The sequence below is a fragment of the Musca autumnalis genome, unplaced genomic scaffold (assembly GCF_047663935.1).
Source record: "Musca autumnalis isolate F117 unplaced genomic scaffold, ASM4766393v1 scaffold_1, whole genome shotgun sequence".
Lineage (NCBI taxonomy): Eukaryota > Metazoa > Arthropoda > Insecta > Diptera > Muscidae > Musca > Musca autumnalis.
The window spans coordinates 299,354,880-299,379,373 of record NW_027411644.1 but is presented as its reverse complement, the minus strand read 5'-3'; the positions used below and the strand labels follow the sequence as shown (position 1 = coordinate 299,379,373).

Sequence of the window (24,494 nt, the reverse complement as noted above, 5' to 3'; positions counted from 1 at the left end):
TTTCAAAGTTTTGGGAGTATGAACAGACAAAAATATGGATTGGATTAAAGCTCAAACATTTTGCGGGGGATAAGAGAACCTTCGGTAAACAACGGAAAATGTTGAACATTTGTGTGGGTGGTACCCCAAGGATCGGACCGAAGGGTCCACATTTGAACTCAAACTAAGTTTGGACAAAATATTTAGAGATCCAAAGTTTAGACCAAATCGGTTGCTACGTTTATGAGATATCGCGTGTACAATTTTAGCGAACATATTCGAACTTTTGTAGGGGAGGCACCGAAAGGAGTAGATCTATAAGTACCACCTTCGAATTTCATCTAATATTCGAAGAAAAATTACGATATCCAAAGTGTGGACGAACGCAGTATTCGGTTCGAGAGTTACCGTGCTCTCCAGGGACTACAAACAGCCTTTCGGGTAGTTTTTTGCAAGCTGTATGGATTTACCACTGAAAAAAATTTTACCGTCATAATTGAGACAGCGAATGCACGTTGCTTCAAAATTAAATTTTGTGTGGGAGGTACCCGAAGGAGTGGATAAATATAGTCCATATTCGAACCTGATCTATAACAGGTAGATACACTGCCGCTCACTTGAATAGAACCCCCCATGAAAAATAGTTTTCAACCTCCATTATTTTCGGGATTATACAAGTTAAGAAGTTTTTAAGTTTTATTATATTTTGCTTCATGTGTTTGGAGTAAACTTAGTAATTCATTTGCATTCAAATCCAATTTGTATAGGAATTCTACAAGGAAAACCAAATAAAGTCAAAAATTGAAGTAAAAATCGAGGTTGAAACAAATTTTGCAGGGGGGTTCTATTCAAGTGAGCGGCAGTGAATGTGTAAAGTTCGGTCACTCCCTTCAAGAGTTCTAGTGCGCACAATTTTTCCCAATATTTTGAACTATTGAGTGGGAGGTACCTGAAGAAGTGGATCGATATGGCTTATCTTCGAACTTAAACTAAGTTTGGACAAATTTACGAATGCCACATTTTCGACCGAATCGTCAGATCAGATCGAGAGTTATCATGCGAACCAACCACTACACACGGTGCCATAGGGAGTTTTTTGTACCTTTCAGGCTATTTTCTCAGGAAGTATGGACTTGCCTCTGATGAAACTAACCCGGCCTTTAGAAATGCCAGTATTGGCAAGACATTAGCAAAAATACAAACCTTTTTCAGAAATACATTTATAAATTTTTAAATATGTATAGAGAAAATTATGAATGTATTGGTGAAAATAGTTTGTAACTTTGCTATTGTCTTGCCAATACTGTCTGTGTGTAAACGCCTAGTTATACCGTTGTCTGGGGGGCAGTGAAAACAAGTTGTTACAAAAAAATCAAAGGGATTCGAGAGCGGGCCCTAAAGTGAACTTTTCCGAAATTTTGTGTGGGAGGCACCCGAAGATGTGGGCCGTTTGAGTCCATATTAGACCTCATCTAAGTCTGCTGCAAATTATGGATCAAATCTGTTGCTCACTTCAAGAGTTATCGTGCGCACAAAATTTCCGAACATTTGTTAACTTTTGTGGGGGAGGTACCAGAACTTAAACAGAGTATTATGAAAACCAAATTTTGGACCGAATCGGTTGATCCGTTTGAGAGTTATCGTGCGCTCTAGCGGACGGACATTGCTAAATCAACTCCAAATTGTCTGAAATGGATTTCGTCCAAACATACTTGGCGTATAAAACTATTATTTCGATAAGATACATTTTGCCCGTATGAAGGTGTATATATATCCTTTCTAGCCTAAAGAATGGCGACACTGCGTGTTGCCTAGGCGAGAAAGTTTTCTAGTGCCCCTCGTATTATCGCCTTACAGAAAGTACAATGGAATCGGACAAACGTAAAAATAATAAACGATTACGCACTGTATTATAGTTGTCGTGAAACGAAACATGAGCTAGGTGTTAGATTTATAGTAAATGGAATATTTAACAAGTAAAAAACTATCAGTCGGCTTTTCCGACACAGATATACCCTCAGCCTGTGTGGATTTTTTCCCAAAAAAACTTATGCATTTAAGAGGGGGTTTCAAAATGTTGGGCGTATGAACAGACAAAAGTATGGATAGGATTCAAGCTCAAAAATTTGCGGGGACATCGATAGATAGAGCTTTTTTATCACACTAGCCTACGAAAAAACATAATATCGCTGTAAACGGGACCACTAGGAAAACCTTCGGTAAAAATATCCAAAGGATCCTCGAACAGACCCTTAATCACACAAAAATGTTGAACATTTATGTGGATGGTACCACAAGGATTGGACAGATAGGGATACAATTTGAACATAAACTAAGTTTCGACAATATTTAGAGATCCAAACTTTGGACCAAATCGGTTGCTACATACGTCTATGAGAAATCGCGTGTACCAATTTAGCGAGTATTTTCGAAATTTTGTGGAACATGTACCGGAAGGAGTGGACCAATAAGCACCACCTTCGAATTTCATCAGTATTCGGTTCGAGCTCTCCAGCCACTACATATGGTGCCATATGGGTTTTTTTACAACTTTCGGGCTGTTATCTCAGGAAGTATCGAATTGGCCCTGAACAAGCGTTTACTGTCGTAAGTCCCAATTTACATTAGGCGAGTTTACTTGCGGCAATTGTCAGTTTGTAGGTGAGAGAGGGTGGTGAGAGGCAAAGGGTTACCATATGCCTCACCTCTCTCTCCTACAAAATGACAATTGCCGCAAGGAAAATTGCCTTATGTAAATATGGACTAATTGAGGCAGCGAATGCAAGTTGCTTCAACATAAACTAAAGTGATTCGTGAGCAGGTCTTAAAGTAAATTTATTCAAAATAAGTGTGGGAGGTACCCGAAGAAGTGGATAAATACCAGCAAAATGCCCGCTACTTCGTATGCGGAAAAGGAATAATATACAAATAAGCAATATATAATATGGTGAACACTAAACATTTTGATGTACTAATAACTTTTTGAATTGATATTTAATTTCATTTAAGTACTGTTCGTACAGGTTTTGTTCGAATTTCAAAAAAGACTTCTAAACTTCAACTGCGGCCTACATTTTAAATTCCAGTCCATGTTTTATTAGAACGGTATGGGTATTTTGAAAATTTTATCCAATTTTTTTATTCACGTTTTCCAACCAAATTTTGGAATTTGTGATATCAAAATGTAGAAAACCTTTATTCAAAAGATGTTACCCTCTATAACAGTTCATTTTTGAAACACTTCATTTTAGGACTTTTTGTTCTCAGTGTGTAAAAACCTTCTTGTAACACATTAGGCGCATAGATTTTCCTTTATCAAATGAACTTACTATAACGTTCAGAATAGACAACAAAAATAAAAAACAATTTCGTTGAAAAGATACGTTTGACTTGTTGATTTCAGTACATTATTTAGAAACCGACTTCGTGTTAACATAAAAACAATAGTACACTATTCAGTACAATTTTTAAAATTCAGGACCTTAGCTCAAATTTCACAGTTTTAACTCTACTTGTTCACTCAATGCCAACGCTTATTGTACGACCACCTCTAACAATGAAGCTGACAAATAAATAATAAATCGGAATTACCTTTCTATTCCTTAGCCAAATAATAAACTTATTGCAATTTTGTACTTTTCACACACTAATTATTTAATTCCAGTTTCAATGCTACACCCAACGTCAAATTTAATACCATTTAGTACATTTCTTATTTCTCAATAAACCCGCCAGCCCTCAGCCTAATTTCCGAATTTGTATGCATTTCAAAAAATCCTTATCTAAACATCAACACAAACCCTCATACAACAATTCGAAATTTCATTCCATATCCCTTCATGCAACATCAAACTGGTACCATACTTATAATATGTTTAAGTTTCAAAAATTACTTCCTTATATCCCATACTATATCCAGTTTTAGTATTTTTCGTATACATAATTTCCAATACTTCCTCTCTATCTCCACTATAAACGCCAACTTTTATACTATTACCGAATTTCACAATTTCGGCTCCTTTACACAATAACAATTTGAACCAAATTCTGTGCCAGTTTCATTTAATTGAATTAATTGAGCTCTCATGACCATTTAGTAATTTTCGTACACTTATTGTACGTATATCCACAACTACATTCATATCTCACTCAACCTTACACACCAACAGCGGCAATACTACCAAATTTCCGAATTCCAGCTATATTTATAATACAATTAATACTTTTCGTATGAAAGTACGAATTTCAACTACTATCTCCAAAAGTAATTCCGAATTTTTAAGGATTCCACCTCTATCCGTTCACCCAAATCTTTTTTTCAATTCTTTATTGCGTGTAATATAATTATGGCTAAGAATTCGCCCAAATCTAAATTGTACCAAATTTAGTACCATTTTGTACTTTTCGTAACCATAAGTACGTACTTCCAAAACCATTCCAGTCCTACACTCCAACAGTAATTTAAATTCTAAATTTCAGGATTCCAGCTATCTCCTTTCACCCAAATCCAAATTATACCATATTCAGTACCATTTAGTACTTTTCGCACACATAGGTACGAAATTCCAAAACCACCTCAAACCTGCACTCCAACAGTAATCTTAATTTCAAATATCAGGATTCCAGCTCTATCCTTTCGCCCAAATCCAAATTGAACCAAATATAGCACCATTTAAAACTTTTCGTACCCATAAGTACGAATTTCCAAAACTATCTCAATCCTACACTCCATAAGTAATCTTAATTATAAATTGCCGGGTTCCAGCTCTATCTGATCACCCAAATGCAAATTGTAACAAACTTAGTACCGTTTGGTACTTTCCGTACCCATAAGTACGAATTTACAAGGTTAACTCAATCCTACAGTCCAACAGTAATCTTAATTCCAAATTTCAGGATTCCAGCTCTGTCCGTTCACCCAAATCCAAATTGCACCAAATTTAGTACCACTTTGTATTTTTCGTATCCATAAGTACGAATTTCCAAAACTACCTCAATCCTGCACTCCAATAGTAAACTTAATTTAAAATTTCAGGATTCCAGCTCTATCTGTTTACCCAAATGCAAATTGTACCAAATGTTACTTTACGTACCCATAAGTACGAATTTCCAAAACTTCCTCAATCTTACACTCCAACAGTAAAATTTAGTTCCATTTAGTGCTTTCCGTACCCATAAGTACGAATTTCCAAAAGTACCCCAATCCTACACTTCAAAAGTAATTTAATTCCAAATTTATTTATTATAATTTCAGGACTCCAGCTCTATCCGTTCACCCAAATCCAATTTGTACCAAATTTAGTACTTTCATTACTTATAAGTACGAATTTCCAAAACTACCTCAATCCTACACTTCAGAAGTAAACTTAATTTCAGAATTTCAGTTCTATCTGCTCACCAAGTCCAAATTGTAGCAAATTTAGTAAATTTAGTACATTACGTACCCATAAGTACGAATTTCCAAAACTTCCTCAATCCTATACTCGAACAGTAATCTTAATTGAACTTTTCAGGATTCCAGCCCTATCCATTCAACTAAATCTTAATTGTTCCAAATGTAGTACTATTTAGAACATTCCGTACCCATAAGTACGAATTTCCAAAACTATCTCAATACTACACTCCAAAAGTAATTTAATTCCAAATGTCAGGATTCCAGATTCGTATACTACGAATTTCCAAAACTTCCTCAATTCTTCACTCCATCTGTTATCTTTAAAGTAAATTCCGAAATTTCAGTTTTCCAGGTCTATCCGGTCACCCAAATCAAAATTTTACCAAATTCTGTACCATTTATTACTTTTCGTACACATAAGTACGAACTTCCAAAACCATTTCCTTATAATAACACCACAAGTATCAATAAAAGTTGATAACATTGTTGCTATCGGTATTTGGTTGTATTATTTTCGTTAATTACCGAAATTATAAACATTTTATGTTACCGATTTTTGTCGTTAACTACAAAAATAAGTTACAGAATTCCACTACTAAACTGAACTTTCCCAAATTTTTGTATGGGAGGTACCCGAAGGAGTAGACCGATTGCGTCCATATTGGAACATCATCTAAGTCTGGTAGAAATTTCACGATGTGCAAAGTATGAACCAAATCGGTTAATTCCTTCAAGAGTTATCGTGCGCACAAATTTTCCGAACTTCTGTGGGGGAGGTACCGGAAGGAGTGGACCGATATAACCCATCTTCGAACTTAAACTAAGTTTGGAAAAATATTACGAAAGGCAAATTTTGGACCGAATCGGTTGATCCGTTCGAGAGTTATCGTGCCCTACAGCCAGCCAGACAGACGGACGGACATGGCTAAATCAACTCCAAATTGTCTGAAACACATTTCATGCAAACATACTTGGGGTCTAAAATCATTATTTCGATGAGACACATTTTGCCCGTATGAAAGTGTATATGAAGAAAAGACAAAATTTTTATTTTTCCATAAAAAAAAAAAATTAAAAATTTTTTTTAAGCTACATGAAAGATTTTTTGTACATAGATTGGGAAAAAAATGCCATTCTTAAATCTGTTCGTGATACTAATTTTGGTTGTTGCGCGCAAAAGTTATGGCGGTTTCAATTCTGATAAAAAGAAAAAAATCTTTAAAAGACTCTAATCATTATATTGAGAAACTCTCTTAATTAGGGGCTCCCTACATACTATATGTTTACTGAGGTCCCATAACTTTAGTGAAAAAGTTGTGCATTTTCGCGGAAATTAGGAAAGAATTCCAAACAATTGGTAGTTTGCAATTTGTTTTAATAAAATCCAACCTGCCTATGCCTCTGAAAAATATATACAAAATATGTACGTAATCTATACATCGCGAAGATTCAAATGAAAACAAAACTATACAAATCCGTTTAGTGGTTTTCATATTATAGCGAAAACAAAAAAAATATATTGAGGAAATTTATAAAATTTTTGTAAGAGAAAATATTTATTAAAATTTATTTTGTAAGTTAGTTGAACAAAATGTAAGAAAAATAGGTCGGAGTTTTTCTTCTATTTTAGTTAAATTTTACGCAATAAATCAAATTTTTTATTCTAATCACTTCTCGAAAACACGCTAACATCTAGCAGAAGATATGGATATCTTTCAAATAAATGTTGGGTTCCTTTAAATGGGGTATAATCTTGAAATAAAATTGTATCGGGTAATGTTCATTTTGAAATGCGTGTAAATCGCGAAATCCTCAAAATCACTTGATGCGCATGCGGTTTACCAATACAGCGAATTCTTCTCTTTTAATTTGTACACATTTGCCAGGATTTACTTTGGCCGCTAAGATGTAGCATCGTCTGCAGTTTAGTGTGCAACAAACTGTATAACGCTTATATTTTGCACATAGTGCATACACTTTTTATGCGCATCCGATTTCGCTATCAACCGTGAAAAAATACATCGATCTAAACATATTTCAATAAAATCCATCAAGAACCGTGGATGTAGCATCACACAGTATTTTTTGGATAAATCGGATGCAGCTCCCACGCCACTAAATTCTTCAAACCGCTGTTTTCGCACAAACGCGAGTGATGATTCACTTTCTTCATTGAAATGGAAACGATCCACATAAAACGATATTTTGAAAGCGATATTTTGAAAAACATTTTTCGCAAAATTTTCAATTTTTGCAGTAGCCATTTCCGCCGTTCTAGTAGATGGATTTTTATGATCTGTGATTCGTATGATCCGGATCGTCGAAAAACTAAAATATCGCGGGGTACCAGCACACTCAAAACGATATTGTAAATACTGTACCCAAAAAATAGGTTTTTTAGAAAAAATATCACACTAAATTTTGGCCTTTGGCAGTTGATTACTCTGCTGCTGTGTGGGCTACATACTCAATATACATATCAAATTATGCGAAATCGCGAGTTCTTTAATTCTATAATTGGTTTTTCGAAATATCCGAATGCGCGTCCCAGTTACATAAAAAATACAAAAAACACCTGAAATCCGGCTTCAAAATGTCAGCATCCATAAAAGGTGGATGCAGTGGAAATTTTGGAAAGTGATACATTAGAAGTGTAATCTTCATTTTGTATTCTCCTACTTTTACTTTGGACAGATGTCCGTCAGTTGAATGGTTTAATCAGAAATCGAATAGTAATGTAAAAAAACTGTTTAGCTTCAACGTGTTTTTACCTATGTTTTTTCCTTTACGCTGTCGTAACTACCACGTAAATTAAATTTTTTTGCTAAATTTGTGAGCTTTTTTACAAAAACATCTAAATTAATCCATCAATAGTCATATTTACTGGTAAACTACAATAGTTCGCGTATTATAATAGTGCAAACCTTGGCTTCATGGAAACTAAAAAATTTTGACTTTTCCTCATATACCCTCGTTAGTATAAATGCTGAGGGTATAAAAAGGGCACCCATGCCTTCTTTGAAGCCTAACTGAGACGTTCCCATTACCCTTTCGCATTTTGGATATATTCTTGAATGAATAATTCTAAGAAATATTTTTAGAGCATGGCTCGTAAGACTAATTAGACTGAATTCGTGACAGTATTTAGCGTGCTTTTTTGGGAATGGTAATAAAAGTAGATTTTAGCCTCTCCTGTGGGTATCGGCCTGTACCATATATGTTGTCGAATAATTTTGTTAAGAGATCCATGTTTTCATTATTTATTAATTTTAAAATTTCAGAGGGAATCTCATGTGGGCCACAAGTTTTTTATCTTTTAGCGACTTTGCAGATTCTACTTCTCTTCTACTTTTTGCTGTTCCTGGTGAAGGTTGTTGGGTGTACTGCTCAAAGATTTATATGTTGTCGTCTGTAAAAAACATATTCTATGTAGTCTCTCCATACAATTTTCTTTTCATTAACGTCAAATAGGGGTTTATAACCTTGTGCAAACAATTTGAGCTGAGGATTTTTTGAAAGTACAGACCCAAACGACAAAAATCCTAGTTGGGTTTTGTTGTGTCAGATCCAGCTTGGATTTTACGGCCCCATCTAAACGTGGTTAAATATTGACTTTTTAAAGCAAATTTGTAGATAAGGGAAATAATAAAATATTTGGAGAAATAATGAACTCGAACTCAAATTTTATAAACTATCGAAAATTTCCATAATTTGTATACATTTCGCACAATATCTTCAGAACCGTTAATTTGTTCTTAATGTTTTCTTTTGGAAAAATATTCGATCGATGGAATTTTCCGTATGCAGTCTGCTCAAAAGATAAGTTCTACTAGTTTAGGGCTACACTATTGCAAGATAGCAAGGCCGGTTAAAAGCAAAAACTGTAGTTTTAGCACGGTTAAGATGAGGCCATAAAATCCGAACTGGATCAGACAGGACAAACCCCTACTAGTTTTTTTGTAGTCTCAATATGTATTTTAAAAAAATGTATACTAGAAGTTGTTTGCATTTTCAGTGTTGCATAGTGTTATACAATACATTTTATGACATCTTTCGGAATGCACCTGCAATTTCTTTTAGTTTTCGACGGAAGTTGAAATCACCGTGTAGGTTTTGTAATCTTTCAATCTCCAGACATTGGTTTTTTAAATATTAATTTTTTGCAATGCGTATGGACTCTTGAATTTCCTATTCATCTCCGAATATAATTCATAAATAATATTTTTATATTTTATTAATTTTCTCGTTTAGAGTTAAGCTTTATGATCGAAATTTTTTGTAATTGAAAAAGGAACCGGCTTTCCTTTTCCACTTACAAAAAAATTTAAGCTTTAACTCTAAACGAGAACCCACACAACCACCAAATTATGTGACTAGTTTCGCTGTTGGTTTGGCAGCTTTTCAGACATATCAGCTGTGTAGTGGCTTCTATGTTATCGAACTTTTGGGTTTTCAAATGCAAATGTATTTTATACAATAACGGATATTTGGCCGTCCAATTGTATTTCTTCATGACAAATGTTTTTTTGCGCTTCCTTTGAAGTTATGAGTTTAGCTTTGAACGCTAACGCGTCGTGACAACATTTTTCATTCATATGTTTTCGAGGACGTGGGTTTCCCAGCGGGGCTAGCCTGTTTTTTATTTTTTGAAATTTTGGATGTTAGGGCGAAGATCATTTTTCATACTTTCTTCTCTGGTCCATCAAATTTAATATATCTTGTGTCATCCACTCCTTGTTCTTAGATCGTTTATAATATCCGAGAGTAGCTTCTGCTATGGGTTTGAGTTTGCTCTTTACAATTCAGTTCTTGGTTTATCCGGTTTTGTATTGTATTGTATTGTAAGTTGCATCGTTGAGTTTCGCTACGTCGAGCTATCGTCGAAATTTTCTTTTCTTCATTACAGCAATCTTTGTTCGTAGCTTCATCATCAGGAGATGGTGGTCTGATGGAACGTCGGCTCCTGGGTACGTTAAGGGTTTTAAAACCGACTATCTATACCTCGAGCTAATTAAAATTAAATCTATTTGATTGTGTACAATGTGTTCTGTTCGATCTTCGGGCGATTTCCAAGTGTACAGCATTCTTGGGGGGTAGACAGAAAATTGTATTAGTTATGTTCATTTATGTTTTTGACATGTCAGAACCTGTCTGTCGCCTCTTACGTTCCTTTAACCTAGCCCAAATATTCCTGCTATTCCAGGAACTCGTTGTCTCCCTACTTTAGGATTAAAGTCGCCTTGTATTATAGTTATTTTGCGCGGATTTGTAAGTTTTATTAGATCCTCATATTTGTTGTAGAATAATTCAATTTCGTTATTGCTTTTATCAACAGTTGGTGCATTTTTTTTTTGTTCGTTTATTCATTGTACATGTGAACATAGGGCACTTACAAGAAAATTCCTTTCTACTCTATTATAACATATAAATTTAACTTCTTGCCAGGTCATGTTTAATCTTTTTAGTTCCATAGAAACTGTTCTGCGACACATGATTCTGGGCCGTCGTGGACGTCTAGTGCCTTGGGGGTTCCAGTCTAGGGCACATCTGGAGATGCTACCAGTATATTTTCGAAGTGTGTGACCTATCCACTTCCATTTTCTTCTTGTGATCTGGCGTTTTATGGGTTCTTCATTGGTTTTGTTCCACATTTCCAGGATAGAAATTGTATTTGGCCAAGAGATGCCGCAAATTCTTGTTAAGCATCTGTTTATGAAGGCTTGTAATCTTTGAATTATTGCGTTTGAAAAGCAAAATTGGTTTTACGCATGCGTTAAATATGCGCAGTTTCGTTTGGACCGAGAGATGTTGTGACCTCCATGTTTTGTTAAGGCAACCAAACGCAGATCTGGCTTTATTTTGCTTACTATTGACATCTTCTTCCACTCCTCCGTCAATATCCATGAAGCATCCTAGATAGCAAAATGATTTCACATATTGTATTGGTTCATTGTTTATTTTTATGTGGTTGTCGCTTGAAAAATTTATGCGCATTACATACGTCTTTTTTGTGTTAATTTCGAGGCCAGCGTCTTTGCCTAGAAGAACAAGTTTGTTTACTTTATCTTGCATGTCGGTAAACTTGTGCGACATAAGACAAATATCATCGGCAAAGTCCAGGTCTTCTAGATGTCGATTGAGAGTCCAAATGATACCTCATCGTCGTGAACAACCGCAAAAAGTAACGGGGATAAGGGGCAATCTGGCTTCACCACAGCCTTAGTTGTGAAAGGCTCACTAATTATGTTGCTATTTTTGACTTGAAGAGCATCGCGTTTAATAGAATCGAACGCTTTTCGAAAATCTATGAAGACGAGGTAGAGTGGCGTTCGCCATTCTAGATTGCTTTATTATTACCCGCAGGGTATTTGTCTGATCGACGACGCTTCGATGTGAGCGGGACCCAGCCTGTTCATCCCGCAATGTTTTTTCAATAGGTTGCAATCTATCGTTTATTATGATTGCAATAACTTTATAAACGGTGTTAAGCAGGGTGATTCCCCGCCATTTATCGCATTGTTTCAGATCACCGTTTTTTGGCAATTTAATAATAGTGCCTTTCGTCCATGCGCTAGGTAGCCACTCATTTATCGACGCCTCGTTTATGTGCGAGTGTATAATTCTTGCCGATGTTTTGGGGTCGACTTGGAGGAGTTCGTGTGGTATACCATATTCTCCTGGCGCCTTGTTTATTTTCAGTTTGTGGCTGTTGAAATTTCAGCTATTGTGGGGGCATCAGTATTTATGGATTCATCAGGAAATTGATTTTCATCAGCTTGCTGGACCAAGTGGACGGACTCGCTATCACCGCCATCGATATTGCATATTTTTTCGAAGTGCTGTTTCCAACGTTTCGTTTGATCTTCGGCGTTTGTTAATAGTTTACCGTTCGTGTCTCTTATTGGTTGTGAACGGATTTGGGAGTTGTTTGTATAGCGGTTATTATTTTGTAGAGCTCTTTCATGTTGTTTGTTCCTGTTGCTGCTTCTGCTTCCTTGGCCATTGCTTCTGCGTAAATCCTTTTATCGTTTTGCGCCGATCGTTTTACCATTTTTGCAACGGTCCTTCCTCGACACCTCACCTAAGGCTTGCTGTTTTAGACGATTTCGATCCTGGATTAGTCTGAGATCCATTCCTTTCGTTCGCTTTTCTTAGTGTATCCAAAGTAAGTTATTGCTATGTTTTCATGCTTGTTGCAGGTATCTTCCCACGATGTTGTGTTGTTTGGGGGAGTGTGTGCTCTTATGTTGTTTGATATCTCTAAGCGTTTTTCTTCATTCTTCAGTAATTTTAAGTCAAATCGAGCTCGTGGTCGCTATCAATATCGGCGATACGTTTGGTGCGCACATCTACGAGGGAACTTCTCCATGTTCTTCTTATGCATATGTGGTCGATTTGGTTTTGTGTGTTATCATCTGGAGATGTACATGTATACTTGTGTATCCGTTTAAGTGGGAGAAGTGAGCCTCCTATTACCAGCTGCGTTGCTTGACAAAGTTCAACAAAACGTTCACCATCGTTATTCCTCGTACCCATTCCGTGTTTTCCCATGTGGAAACATAGTCCCTTATTTTCACAACCGATTTTTGCGTTGCAGTCGCCAAGTAGAATCAGCAAGTCTCTGTTGGCTATACCATTTATGGTGGTGGTCAATTGTTCGTAGAACATGTTTTTCACTGACTCCTCTGCTTCTTCAGTGGGTATATAACGTTGGATAATGGTGTGAGCATTCTGTCGTTCACTGGATGGTACGAATGGATGGATTTTTGCATATTTTTTGAGATGATAAAGCCTACACCGCTTTCGCTTTTGTCATGCTTTCCACTATAAATAACCTTGTTTCCATTGGCAGACGTCAGGTCTCCATTGCATATCGGTAATACCAAGGATGCCAATTTTGAGTTCGCTCATTTGTTTTTCGACTTGTGCGAACCTTGAAGATTCTTTTAGGGTCCTTACGTTCCATTGTGCTATTCTTATCCGTTTTCGAGTGCCAAATGTTGTCATCGGGTTTGGGGGAGTTCTTTGGAGTTGGTGCATATACTTGCATTGTTTCTAACTTCATTATTTCAGTGGTTTTCCGTGGCCTTTTGAAAGGTTTAAAGTTTTCCGTCTCCGTGATCAGCCACTCCACTGGACTACAGACGCTGTTTGCAATCGCCCAATGGGGGGACAGACCCTGCCATTTCCCATCATAAAATTAATTAATCAACCACCCAATCTTCCATAACACATATTCTGGACACTGTATGCCGCTCTCATACCCATCAGAACAAATTTTCTCTATAAACAACAATCAGCTGGTTCGGGATTGAGTATGGAAAAAAACACAAAAAAACATTATGAAAGAAAAACATGACTGAGCAAAAATTTACTCATTTGCAACTACATCGACAACAGTTGGAAAAGAAATGAGAATAAGTTCAGCAGCTCTCGTTTGATAGCTTCGCAAACAAATTGCACAAAAATCGATAGAAGCTTCAAAAAGTTGTTGCTTAGCCCATCTCACCTACACCAATATAAGCTTTGTGATGTGTGGCATGTATGTTTTTCTCTCGCAACGACGTACTCTTTCTCTCTCTCTCTTGGAAGAGTCGGATATAAAATCTAAATTCGCTGTGGTGTGTGTGGGTATTCGATAGATACACAACTTATTTGATTTAATGCCCGAGTAATGGCCCCTGCTTCGGATGAGATTTTGGTGGCAGCAATGCAACTCATGCCAGACGTCATACAAAACTTTTGGTTTGTTTTTTGCTTACTGACGTTTTGCCCGGTTCGGATTGGTTGTTGTTGGTGTGTGAGTATCTCACTTGTCTCTTGTGCGCTTTTTGTGCTTTGCCTCATTACCTTCCATTCGCATTCGTAGTGTCTTTGCAATATAGGTAGGTGTGTGTGTGTGCTTGATGTAGTTGCAAATTGCAAAGCAAAACAAAAAAATCCTTGTCGCTCATTTTCAAGTTCACTGTCAAGGTCGCCGCTCTTGACATGCGCTTGCCCTTATCTAGCAGCAGATTTTTGTTGGGTTGTTGTCTTGCCATGGCCTGGTACAGCAGAGCAATGCTTTTTCAACGACGACGACAAGCTCTCGGTTACTGAGCTGTTGCTGAAATTATATTTTTTCAATGCAGTGGGTATGTGGTTTGTTCGTTCGTTTGTTGTACTACAAACGTGACTGAGTGTTTTCTGGGCGTACTACGTGTATATTGTTGGGTTTTATAAGGCAAAAACGGGCAAGCAACAACAAAATGTTTGAGGATGAAGATGTTGATGGCTGTTGGATGATTGAATTGATTTGTGTACCGCTCACTCTTTTCAGTGTAGCAATCCCCTTGCGCTGGAACTTTAATGAAATATGAAATTACATTTGGCACTTTGGTGAGCTTGTTTTTTGGTTGGTTTGTTGGTGGTGGTTGCATCCAGCAAGGATTCAGAAGGATTACATACATCTGAGGGTAGATTATCTTTTCCAAAAGCTGCGAAATTTACTACCAACCTACGTTGATTGGATTCGTTTTTAATTAGATTTTTTAGGAAATAGGACATTTAAAATTTAAGAAAAGAAATTGGTTGATGTTTTTGGAAAATTGAGAACAATTTCACATCAACCCACAATTTCAACATACACATATGAATAATAATAATAATATTTTAAATGAATCTAACTCGGAATCCGATGACGACCTGGCTGTTTTTAATGAAATTTATAAAGACATTAATGAATATGAAAACCATTAAGGAAAGGATCAAAGTCGGGCGGGGCCGACTTTATGATTCCCTACACCACTGTGAATATGTAAAATATATATGGGAGCTATATCAGAAATCTAATGTCGATATAATATGGCACACTTATTTCTAGACCAAATTCAAATGGTGCAGCAAATACTTGAAATCGGCCGAAACTATATGTATATGTGAGCTATATCTAAATCTGGAACGATTTCGATATAATTTGCCACATTTACCAAATTCCGTCACACATTCCAAATTTTACCGAAATCGGACATATGTATGTATATAGCGTATTTGGTGCAGCAAAAACGTAAAATCGGCCGAAAATATATATGGGACCTATATCTAAATCTGAATCGATTTCGGTATAATTTGCATTTGCATTCGATTCTATGCATTTCCCCAAAAGGACGATGTTTTCTCCACCATCAAACAAAATAAACAATTTGTCAAAATATATATGAAACCAAGGCACATTTATATAAGGTAGATGCATGAACAGACCAAAGATATATTCTACGAGCGCTTAGAAGAAACATACGACCGTTGTCCAGCCCATGACATTAAAATTTTTCTAGTCAATTTTAGTGCCAAAATTTGAAAGGAATATCTTTGGTCCAACTTGCAAGCTGGGCCCAGAACAACGGTAAACCCAGAAAAAACAGAGCTTATACTATTCACTAAGAAACGCAAAATTCCCAATTTCGAGCCTCCAGTCCTGCTGTCCCTGGAACTTTCTACGGAAGCAAAATACCTCGGCACCAATCTGGACCATCGCTTGACATGGAAAAGAAATGTGGAGGAGCGAACGAACAAGGGACTAATGGCACTCTATTCCTATAAGAACTCCATTGGGAAAAGCTGGGGATTGAGACTACAGATCATACACTGGCTGTATGTAACCGTGGTCCTGCCCATACTTACCTATGGTGGTCTGGTCTGGTGGCAAGCTCTTGGGAACAAAGCGTTACTCTCCAAATTATCAAGTGTACAAAGAACCGCGTCACTGCTTATTACCGGATCGATTAAAAACACTCCTCAAGCTGCGGCAGGATGTCGTCTATCCTGGATCTCCAACCTTTGGATATCCTAATCCAGTTTCAGGCGGCGAGAACTGCTTTTATACTCCGGGAGTCAGGGTGTTGACATGGGTCACACTTTGGACACACGATTATCCTAAAACTAATTGATAGTCGACATGAGTTAGGTGACAATGGTTGCGTAAGCGATTATATGCCTACCTGGCAGTGTATATTGTATATTGCTACAGCGAGAATCCACTAATTAAAAACTCATGCAAGCTCTACGATTATTGTAGTGTTTTTTTAGGCGGAGATTTTTGCTATCAGGAAAGCAGCGGAATTGGTGAAAAGGCTTGAAGGCAGCCTTACAAGACCGGTGACTATATATGTCGATAGTCAAGCGGCCCTCAAGGCTCTCAAGTCATGGACCATAAATTCAGGAGCTATTCCTGATTGTAGGAGAGCTCTGCAGGATGTTCACGATATCGTAATGCTATGTTTGGTTCCGGGTCACAACAACATTATGGGAAATGAGGTAGCAGATGAACTGGCTCGAGGTGGCTCTAAGACTATCGATAAGTCGATCGTTGATGAAACCGTTCGGCCACCGATGTGCCACTACATTGGCAAACTTCGGAAGATCTTCAATGAGAGAGCACATCAAAGATGGCTATTGGAACCTGGTTGTAGGGTCTCCAAGGCGATCTGGCCTCTCGTTTCTCGTCGAAGAACGGCTTCCCTCCTCGCACTTGATAAGTTAGTGATGAAAATCGCGTTGGGACTTATAACAGGTCAAAATGGGACGATAGTGGCATTGACTACTGCAGGCTATGTGAATATGCGGAGGAGATAGAGACTGTCGAACATCTGCTCTGTAGGTGCCCCTTGTTGCAAACAAGGAGATCCGAACGCTAGGTAGATATGAGATAGACACTCTGACCTTCCTGTCTAACATAGATCCCATCGTCCTACTCAACTTTGCCAAAAATCTATCATTGCTTGGCAAAGGTCCTTAACAAGTAATACTAATCAGACTCTTTCTACTTTTCCAGCACATTCTCACCCATACCTTGGCATAAAACTTTACATCTCCATCCTATCTGCGCTACACCATCAACTCATCATCTCCTGCACTTCACCATCATCTCTACCCTATCACCCTCATCTCGCCATACTGCATCAACATCCTCACATCTCTATTATCTTAAAATCTTCAACAACAGTCTACACAGGATGAACACAATGGACCAACGGTCTCCGAGTGAAGCAGTCACCTACTCTACTAGATGGTTGCGCATTCTTAAACCTAACCTAGTCCAACAGTCGGGAAATTCTGTCTCCACAGTGAAACCTCTGACAACGGTATGAGGCTGATAGGCTCTGCAGCGGCAAAAAACATGGTAGTTAACAGCACCAGATTTAAGCATCTCTTATCTCCGGATAAGAAACCCAGAAATCAAATTGATGACGTTGTGATAAATGGAAGATATTCATCGAGCGTTGTGGATGTACGTTCGTTCGGAGGAGCAAACATTGACTCAAACCGCCACCTTGTTGCAGCAATGGTACGTACCCTGTTAAACGTAGCAAATAAAGTACGAACAACACGAAAGTTAGACATCGGTAAGCTGCAATCACAACATATAGCTACAGCATATTACACTCAACTGGCCCAATTGCTTAATCAAAGCACTCCTCGTCCCGATAACATAACAGCACTCCATGCAAACAGCCGCAAAATCCATACTTGGATACCAGAGACCTCCTCCAAAGAATCCATGGTATGACTAGGAGTGTCGTTCTGCTACCGAAGAGAACATGTGGCATAAAGGGATACCCTACAATCAATAGCAACGCGTAGCGAACGAGAAAGGTATCGGGGGAAAAGGAGAGAGGAGAAACGTCTTTTCCGCCTGAATGTAGTCCGAAAGTTCTACCAAAGAGTGAAACATCAAACAGATGACTTTGGTACAGGTACATCTTCCTGTAGAGACCAGCAAGCTATCTTGGTAACTAATACATACAGTGTGCTCAGGATATGGAAACAGCATTTTGCCAATAGTAGCGAAGACGATGAAGATACCACAAATGCAATCCCAGAAGGTGGTATTGAATGTATACCGCCCAGCCAAGATGAGTAAAGTCAGCAATAAACCGGCTAAATAATAATAAGGCAGCAATATCCGATAGCTTACCAGCCGAGCTGTTCAAAGCCGGAGGCGACACGCTGATAAGGTGTATTCATCAGTTAGTTAGCACCATCTGGCAGGAATAACGCGTGACGCGACATGTGGAACCTGAGCATCCTGTGTCCTGTCCACAAGAAAGGAGATAAGACTGTATGCTCTAACGATTGGGGCATAAGTATTCTCCCTACTGCCTACAACATAGCGTCACGGATTTTATGCGAACGACAAAAGCATATGGTCAATGAAATAATTGGACCATACTAATACGGTTTTACACCTTGCAAATCCACCATTGACCACCTATTTAACCTGCGGCAAACCCTGGAGAAGACCCAAGAAATGCAAATCGAAACCTACCACCTTTTTGTCGATTATAAGGCAGCATTCGACAGGCCCCTACGCCCAAAGGTATTCCAAGCCATGTATGAATTTGGTATCACCTCAAAGCTCATTCGGCTTTGTAAGATGACTTTAACTGATACTAGGTCTTCAGTTAAAATAGGAAAGAACGTATTCGAACAATTCAATACCAAAATAGGTTTCAGACAAGGCGACAGTCTATCGAAGAATTTTTCTCTCAAACACACCAACCACTTGCCTTGTCCGCTTGTGCAATTACCCAGGCTTCGGAACCATACATTAGCACGGGTAGTATCAGTGTTATGTAAAGCGTTGTTTTTGCTTGGCGAGATATGGCTTGGTTTTTAAACTGTTAACTTAAGCTAAAGTAGCATCTGTTGGCCAATACAATTCTTCATTTTATTTCACAACTGATGTTCTTTGTTGTGTTTGTGGCGGTGCCGCGGTAGTTTTTTACTACCTCAAAATTAAAGGAACCGACTACCACTGTTGGTCCTAGCTCTATGGACGCATTGCGCGTCGACACCATCAACTTTTATCTTTTCGCCGTTTACTGCCAGACCCACTTTTGCTGATTCTCCTTCGACCTTCTTAAAGGTATCAGTTACTTTCTTTACTGATCTTCCCATGATGTCAATGTCATCAGCATAATCAAGTAACATGTGGCTGTTGCTGTAGATTGTGTCATTTCTTTTGACATTTGCATCTCGTATAACCTTTTCCAGCAGGATGTTGAACAGGTCACACGAAATGCTGTCTCCTTGTCTGAAACCTATTTTATTACTCAACTGTTCGTAGAGGTTCTTTCGTATTTCAACTGAGGCCCTAGTATCAGTTAAAGTCATCTTAAAAAGCCGAATGAGCTTTGCTTGGATACCAAATTCAGACATAGCTTGAAACACCTTTGGGCGTATGGGGCTGTCGAAGGCTGCATCTCTTGGGTCTTCTCCAGGATTTGCCGCAGATTAAGTATGTGGTCAATGGTAGACTTGCCAGGTCTAAAGCCGTTGGTAAGGTCCAATTATTTCATTGGCCATAGGCTTTTGTCGTTCACATAATATCCCTGACACTATGTTGTAGGCAATAGGGAGAAGACTTATATCCATGTAGTTAGAGCATACAGTCTTATTTCCTTTCTTATGGACGAGACACAGGATACTCAGGTTCCAATCGTCGGGTACGCGTTCTTCCTGCCAGATGGTGCAAACTAGCTGATGCACCTTATCCGCGAGACGCCTGCGGTTTTAAACAGCTCGGCTGGTAATCCATCGGCTCCGGCTGCCTTATTATTCTTCAGCCGGTTTATTGCTGACTTAACCTCATCTTGGCTGGGCTGTATACATTTATTCCCAACTTCTGGGATTGCATCTGTGGTATCTTCGTCGTCTTCGCAACTATTGGATACCAACAATTTGGAAAAATGCTCTTTCCATATCCTGAGCACACTATCTGTATCAGTTACCAAATTACCTTGTTGGTCTCCACAGGAGGATGTACCTGTACGAAAGCCATCAGTTTAATGTTTCACTCTTTGGTAGGACTTTCGAACTTCATTCTGGCTCCTGTATATCTCGATTGTTTCACACTCCCGCTTTTCCATTTCTCTCTTTTGTTCTGCGGAAAATACGTTTCTCCTCTCTCCTTTTCTCCCGATACCTCTCTCGTGCGCTACGTGTTGCTACTGATTGTAAAGTAGCCCTATATGCCACAGTTTTCTCTTCGGCAGCAGCAAGACACTCCTGATCATACCATGGGTTTCTTGGTGGAGGTCGCTGGTATCCAGCGACTGTTTCCATGGAGTGGACAATATTTTGCCGTTGCGCTGATATGTTATCGGGACGAGGAGAGCTTTGATTATTAAACAATTGGGCCTTAAATTGCACTCTTCACAAATTTTGTGTGTGAAGTACTCGAAAGAGTGGTCGTATATAGTCCGTATTCGAACCTGATCTATATCCAGTAGAGATATTACGATAAGAAAAGTGTGGACCAAATCGGTTACTTCCTTCAAGAATTATCGTGCGAACATTTTCAAACTTTTGTGGGGAGGTACCTGAAGGAGTGGACCAATATGGTCTATCTTCGAACTTAAACTAAGTTTAGAAAAATATTATGAACGCCAAATTTTAGACCGAATCGGCTGATCCGTTCGAGAGTTATCGTGCGCTCTAACCACGGCACATGGTGGGATTTTTCGGACTATTTTCTCAGGTAGTATGGATTTGTCCCTGATAAAACTTGTAGCATCGTAATGGGGGCAGCGAATACAAGTTGTTACAACAAAATTCAAAGCGATTCGAGAGCAGGTCCTAAACTTAACTTTACCGAAATTTTGTGTGGGAGGTACCCGAAGAAGTGGATCGATAAAGTCCATATTGGAATCTCATCTATGTCTGGTAGAAATTTCACGATGTGCAAAGTATGGTTATAAGTATCGGTTACTCGAGAGTTATCGCGCGCACAATTTTTCCGAACATTTTCGAACTTTTGTTGTAGAGGTAGTTAGGAAGAGTGTGGTCGGAAGTTTGGAGGAGGGTGGTCGGAGGTTGGGAGGAGGGTGGTCGGAGGTTCGGAAGTTTCGCAAACACTTTTCACTCGCGAGTACAAACGAGCAAGCCTGAAATATGCTTCGCGAGTGACGAGTAAAAATAGAGTATACTCGATTTATTTTTTCTACTCGCGTGAGTACTCCCGCTCGAACTCGCTCGAATTTTACTCGCGAGTAGAATTCGAGCGAGTATTTCGGAGCTCTGCTCGTAAGCATATATGCTGAAGCATAGACTAATGAACATACAGACGACGGATAACTCAAATTTTCCGCGGTCAAATCACTCAAACCCGAAAACTCAAAAAAGTTCGAAGACGATTTTGGGGAAAATTGCAATATTTGAAGGTATACCAAGTAAAAATGTATATGTCGGCTTCGCCGACGGAGATATACCTTCAGCCTATGAGAATTTAAACTTTTATCTACGGACAGATCGAATTATTTAGTATCTTTTTCGAATTTTGTGGCCCTTTTTGGATATTTGAACTAGACGACAAAAATGTGAATTGGGATTAAAGTTCAAAAGTGCTGCGGAGGAGGTACTTAAAGCAATGGACCGCCTTGGTCCATTAAGGAAGTGGATCTAATTTTGTGAGTCATATCTTTTCGATAGATATCGCGCGCACTAGTCATGTTAGTGGTTCATTGTATTACTCTTGGACCAGTATGCCAGGAAGCATGGACTTGTCCTCGAAAAACATAATATCGCTTTAACTACAACGACAGCATCGGTATACATTTCCAAGGATCTTCGAACAGACTGTACTCAGACACAAATGTTCAATAGGAGATCCAAAGTTTGGACCAAATTGGTTGCCCTGTTCATGAGATGCCGTGCATACCATTTTAGTGACTTTTTTTAAATATTTTGGGGAAGTGTTGAAAGTTTGGACAACATATGACGAAGGACAAATTTTGTAGCAAACCGGTTGATCTGCTCAAGAGTTATAGTGCTCTCCAGCCACCACATATGCTGCCATAGGGGTTTTTTACAACTTTCGGGCGGATTTTTCAAGAAGTATGGTCTTGCCCCTGAAAAAAGCTTACTGTCGTAATTGAGGCAGAGAATTCTAGTTGCTTCAACAAAAATCAAAGTGATTTGAGAGGTACCCGAAGGAGTGGACAAATATAGTCCATATTCGAAGGTATATATGTTAGGATGTGTAAAGTATGGACCAAATCGGTCACTCCCATCAAGAGTTATCATGCGCACAATTTTTCCGAACATTTTTGAACATTTGTGGGGGAGGTACCTGAAGGAGAGGATCGATATGGCTCAGCTTCGAACTTAAACTAAATTGGGATAAAATATTACGAAGGCCAAATTTTGGACGAATCGGCATATCCGTTCGAGAGTTATCTTGCGCTACAACCACTGCACAAGGTGTCATAGGGGTTTTTTCATCTTTCAGTCTATTTTCTCAGAAAGTGTCGACTTGCCCCTGATGAAACTTGTACTGTCGTATAGAGGACAGCGAATACAACTTGCTATAACAAAAATCAAAGCGATTCGAGACCAGGTCCTAAACTGAACTTTTGCGAAATTTTGTGTGGGAGGTACCCGAAGGAGTAGACCGATTGAGTCCATACTGACTCCCTTCAGGAGTTATCGTGCGCACAAATTTTCTACATTTTTCGGCTAAATCAACTCCAAATTGTCTGAAAAGGATTTCGTCCAAACGCACTTGGGGTCTAAAACCATTATTTCGATGAGGCACATTTTGCCCGTATGAAAGTGTATATACCCTCGTTAGCATAAATGCTGAGGGTATAAACATCGTAACATATTACCGATCACGAATGTTGTAAATAGTATTGTATTGTTGTTGGGAAGATGGAATAAATACGTCAAACCTATTTGTAACTTCCTTCGCAAATGTTCGTTTAGATTTTTTGAATGGGAAAAATTTGACCGATTTGCTTCTTATATCAGATTCGAAAATGGCATATTCAGCTGAACTCCACATACCTCCCCAAGAAAATGTCAATGAAATTCATAAGTTTGTCCTATACAATAATTTATTATAGAGGTGTTCCTAATACATATGTTCGACTGTAAATTACTGTAAGCTAATCGGTCTTTTTGGCCTTGCTTTACTGTATACACTTTTAAAGCTCATTAAATTTAATATTTACTGCAACTAAGTGCATATACTTACATATGTAAGTAAATTTGAATTTTGTCTTTGTTTTACACTTCGACGAATTAAAAATACCAAGACATTGTGAATAGAAACTAAGAAAGAAAACAAAAACAACACAAAGCAAGGTCATTTGAGCGAATGGCAACTGGATGTAATAAAAATTCAATTATATAATTCCGTATGCAATTTATAATAACCCAGGAGAAGAAGAGGAAGCAGAAAGAAATTCTAGGAATATTGGTAATACCCCAAGACTTATAATCTCATCTATTCTACAAAAACCGCAAGCAGATGCATTCTACAAAATTGGAAAATGAACATGACGGGAGATGAAGCAGCAGGGCAGGCTGAAGGTCTGTTATTCTCTTTTTTATATTGTAAATTCTTAGATCATTTGTCCAATATGTCAGTGTAATATTCAAAGCGCTGTTGCTGTTGCTGCTGCTTCCACTTCCACCACTACTACTGATTAGACTGATGACAAATTTTCTTTGCTGAACATGTACTGCACTATTGAAAGGAAGGAGGGACGTCTTGTTGTTGTAAAACAAAAAAATAAAAACAACGTCGAGAAATAAAAAAATATAACGCAAGAGAAAATTAATATTTAATTTATATTCCCTACATGAATGGAATTCTATTCATTTTTTGCAATGAAAGCCAGTTTTTTTATTATGAAAAATAAAACAACAGCAACAATAAAAAGCAACTCAGCTGAATGGGGTTCGTTGTTGCATTGGGATAGGTCACCTCTAATAATTGAATCAGTGTTTTTCTTCTTCCTCTTCTATGCCCACTGAATTTCAATTACAAACATGTTATTATATTTTATTGTATTCTTTTCTATTACAAGGGACATATGTATTTAAGATACATTTATGGTAAGAAATTATTTGTTTTATTTAGCTTTCTGTTATATTGTCAGGAAAATATTTAAAATCACTTTTTTGTGAAAAAATAAATAAATAAAAAAATAAGTTAAATAATAAAATTTAAATTTTGAAGTAACACGCTCTTGAACCAACTTTAAATGAAAGGAGCTTATACCTGGAAAGTTTTTGCGGATTCTGAAACTACAATGTACTTAGATGAGAAAAAAAAACAAACAAGAAATCGACGGAG

The 24,494-nt window shown here is 38.0% G+C and overlaps 1 long non-coding RNA gene across 1 annotated transcript in view; it reads right to left on the bottom strand.

Annotated features, from left to right (window-relative positions):
- LOC141391383 (uncharacterized) overlaps window positions 1-17,193 on the bottom strand; it is a 60,128-nt gene extending 42,935 nt beyond the window's left edge. The window contains exons 1-2 of the long non-coding RNA XR_012409632.1: window positions 16,351-17,193; window positions 16,034-16,291 (exon numbers count right to left, since the gene is read on the bottom strand). This is a non-coding gene — a long non-coding RNA (uncharacterized lncRNA). The remainder of the gene's footprint in view (window positions 1-16,033; window positions 16,292-16,350) is intronic.
- Between the last annotated feature and the right edge of the window lie 7,301 nt (window positions 17,194-24,494).